We start from the raw sequence: 4058 nt of genomic DNA on the forward strand, positions 1-4058 counted from the left end.
TTCTACATTCAAGAGCCAAGCATATTGAAATCGAACACCACTTTATCGTAGATTATATTCAAAAAGGAATTTTAGATATAGAATTCATTGATACCGAGCATCAATGGGCCGATATATTTACTAAGCCTTTAACTATGGAAAGATTTGATTTTATAAAGAAAAATTTGAACATGCACTTTGTGTCCGATTAAAATTTGCTTGCTCCCGAATAGGAATTTAGGTCTTGAAGTCTGGCCCGTAAGTTATGGTCCATCGAAGCTCTTTATTGAGATTCCGAGGAAAATGTGCTTCGAAGATGACGTCGCATCCGAAGTCCGAAGCCGGGTTTTGTGCTTCGAATAGCAGAGTTAGTGGAAACGCCGGAAGTTACTTTTTAGTGACACTGGCCCACTAACTTGGCAGCTTACTCCGAGAACTTCGACGTGGTTTATGTGTACGGTTGTATAACGTAAGAGGGCAATGATGATTTATAGCTCGAAAATACTATCACGCGCCCCCTATGTCATTAATGCTATGTTTGTTTGTCCCCTTACCGAATTGCAAATGTTTTACTAAAAACACTTAGACAATTTCACACACTACTCACTTAACGACAAACACTTTCCTTTCTCAACCACTATCTCTGCGAAAGCAAACAATCTCTCTCGCAACTTTAAACTTAGAACCCTAAAAAGCCTCATCATCATCAATGGCATCATCAAGCTCGTTCCCGAATCAAGCATGCAACAAGAAGAGATTCCAGAATCAACTATGCAAGACGAACTAGCATATGAGATTAAAGGAAGGACTATGTCCTTGGAAGAATGGGATTTAAAGATTCAAACCGAAAATCCAAGCCGATTTCACTTCTCCGGAATATCATGATGCAACATCGAAGCTATTATGAAGCGCAAGGTTTAATGGATTACTTCAACATGTTGAATGGACCAACATACGAAGCATTGGTAAGGCACTTCGGGTGAGAGCTTCGTGCATGACAAAAATATCGCTAAACAAGAGGAAACAGAGAAAGTACCGATTGACTCAACTCCGGAAGGAAAGCGTTGAAGCTATCCGGATCTTTGAAATTGCTTCAACATCCGAAGCTACATCTTTAACGGCCAGAGTTGTAGCTTGCACCAGTTGCTCATTTGGAAATGTTTCGAATGTCTCCACCTTGCAATTCATAATGTCTCCACCTTTGTGGTATGCCGACATTATGGATTACTTGGTATGTGGAATGGTTCATCCGTACTTAGAGTATTAACAAAAGAGGGCATTCAGACACAGAGCAACGGGGTATTAATGGGATGAACCTTTTCTCTATAAGAAGTGCAAGGATCAAATTCTAAGATGTTCCTCGGAACAAGAAATTTCACAAATTCTTCAACATTGTCATTCTTCAGCATATGGAGGACATTTTAGAGTAGACGGACAAACAGTCAATGTGCTTAATAATTATTTTATATGATACAATCTATATTTTGATGTTGTGAATTAAGATGAAGCTTGATGTTGATGATTTCTGCTAAAAGTAATTTGATACGATACAATGTTTACCTGATAATTTTCTTGTTCTTCTTAATTATTTTATATTTTATCTTCTTAAAAGTAATTTGATATGATACACTAAAAGAGACTATGGACAACAAGCCAAAGTGCTTAAAGATGATTTTATATGATACAATCTATAAAGTCAAAGAATATATTGCACTATCAACTCTTGACATTTTGGAGTAGACAGGACAACATCCAAAGTGCCAAAGATTTAAAACTATCATCAACTCAATCCAACAATGCCCCACTTTTTTGTGTTTTCCAATACCTACGCTTATGCTTTTGTTTTCTTTTTCTTATTGAATATTTTTTTTTTGGGTGCTACAGATGATTGTTGGAACGGCAACATAATTATGATGTCCCTTTGGTTAATTCAATTTTTGTTGGATACAAAATATTTTGCCCCTATCTATCGTGAAGGGCTGATTAAAAAGATTAGAAAGGTCAGGTATTTGAGTTAACCAAAGGGACAAACATGACACATTCACATGCATGAGACATTTAATAAAGATTCAAATTCAAGAAACAGTTGCATAGCTCCGTAACTGGTAAAAAAATATTTACTTCATGTGAACAGAAAATGAGATATTTTTCAGTATAAAATGATCATACAATGCGATATATGCAGAGGAGGAAAGAGATATGGATAAAATTCACAAATTTATTTATGCTTTGATAATTTTTGTTGCACTATTTCTTGTCGTCAGTGGTAAGAACTTCTTATAATCCTCTTAAAATTTTCTTATTTACTTATAATACACAATCTTCAATTCACTTTTAGTATCATATTCACCAATTTCGTTTTACATTACAGCAAGAAATGGATGTATTGTTGACGCCAGATGCCCATACCAAAAGTGTAGCTACCCACTTTATTGTCGACGTCGTTAGGTTGATAAATATTTCCTTATAAATTTTTCACCAGAAATTATAATTCTAATTAAATTCTTTAACTTATTTTTCCAGCCATAACACTGTCAATCTTTTGATTTCTCCCGCAGTTAAAAAATTTATTAACAGGTTTCGAAGGTTTGATCAGTTTTAGATGTTAAGAGGAACTACGATGATATGGGTCGAATCTGAAAGTGAAGAAGCCTTTTTGGCTTAAGGAGTTTATTACTAAGTAGTCTTTTATTTTTGGCTTGTTTATTTGAATTCCCTAAAGTGACTTGGTGACCATGAATGACAGAAATGTAACTTCAGAATAGTGTACTATAAATGTAGGCTTTAAGCCAAAACCCTAATCTATTCAAGAATCTGAAATTGTTATTTACTTGTTCAAAACCATCGCATACAACAAAGAAAACCAAAACTAGAATTACTTGCTTTTGATGGGTCAGAACTCTTAGATTGGTTATTTCAAGGTGAACAAATATTTCCTTATAACTTTTTCACCATAAATTATAATTCTATTTAAATTTTTTAACTTATTTTACTAGCCATAACACTGTCAATCTTTTGATTTCTCCTGCAGTTAAAAATTTTATTAACAGGTTTAGAAGGTTTGATCAAATTTAGATGTTATGAGGAACTACAGCATATCACTTAATTATCCTTTGCTAGTTTATCAATTCAAGGCAATGAATATGTAAAATGATTATCATTTACTTCATGTCTACATTTATCATAAGAATTATAAGGTACATCAGAATATCATATTAGTATGCTTTTAAAGAAACAATGAATTATAAGGTACATCAGAATATCATATTAGTATGCTTTTAAAGAAACAATATTGTGATCATTGTCACTAGATTTCAATAATTTGAAATAAATTTGAGACAAATTGTTGTATATACTTGAAAAATTAAAGATGAAGATATATAGGAAATTCTTGTTTTTATGTGTACTTTATGATAAGAGTTTGGTAATTTAATCTGCTTCTGAAATGCAAGATAGAAGTTAAGAGATAAAATACAAGAAAACACGGACATGGTTAATTTTAAGAAACAGAGATAAGTAGCACCGTATGCATTCGATTCACACTGGTTGAGTAACAATCCAGAACAAGGGTGGTGGAATTTTGAAACGACGCACGGTGAGATGCTGTTAAACACCGCCGCCAGCCACTTGTTGAACCCTTACACGTCGTTCCGTTGCTGATATCATTGTCGTCAAATGGGATTTCTGTGATCAACTTCGTTGTTGTCGGCAATGGGATAGGATTAGACTGAGGCTGCGGAGAAGTGGTTGTGATTGTGCAGTGGGAACTTTTGGTGCAGAGGATCCGGATCCCTTAAAAGCTATCTTACAATTACTTATCTAATCAAACGATCCATCGGCTTCATAAACCACTCTCAAAAGAGACACAACATTGCCATAGTGCTTTCTCCAAAAACAATCGTCAAGAGATGGATTTGATTGTTTCAACAACCTAATTGGCATTCCAGGAAATATTTGAGAAAATGTAATCGTTGTCCCGCCCCACAAAAAATTCATTTGGATTTGCACAATTTTTTTCCACAAATGCATCAACATTTAGAAGAGAGACATATATAATATTGGAATTGAAGCAAGAACTG

At 34.3% G+C, this 4058-nt stretch overlaps 1 long non-coding RNA gene across 2 annotated transcripts; it reads left to right on the top strand.

Annotated features, from left to right (window-relative positions):
- The first annotated feature begins 1995 nt into the window (after positions 1-1995).
- LOC146922405 (uncharacterized) lies at positions 1996-3385 on the top strand. 2 transcript variants are annotated; one of them, XR_015012455.1, is made up of 5 exons: positions 1996-2245; positions 2351-2427; positions 2538-2900; positions 3011-3176; positions 3229-3385. It is a non-coding gene; the product is annotated as an uncharacterized LOC146922405 (long non-coding RNA). The 2 variants fall into 2 exon arrangements; XR_015012454.1 differs by having other exon boundaries at positions 3030-3176.
- The last annotated feature ends 673 nt before the right edge of the window (positions 3386-4058 follow it).

The sequence above is a fragment of the Medicago sativa genome, chromosome 5 (assembly GCF_051527215.1).
Source record: "Medicago sativa cultivar Bolivia chromosome 5, Bolivia_mono, whole genome shotgun sequence".
Taxonomy (NCBI): Eukaryota; Viridiplantae; Streptophyta; class Magnoliopsida; order Fabales; family Fabaceae; genus Medicago; species Medicago sativa.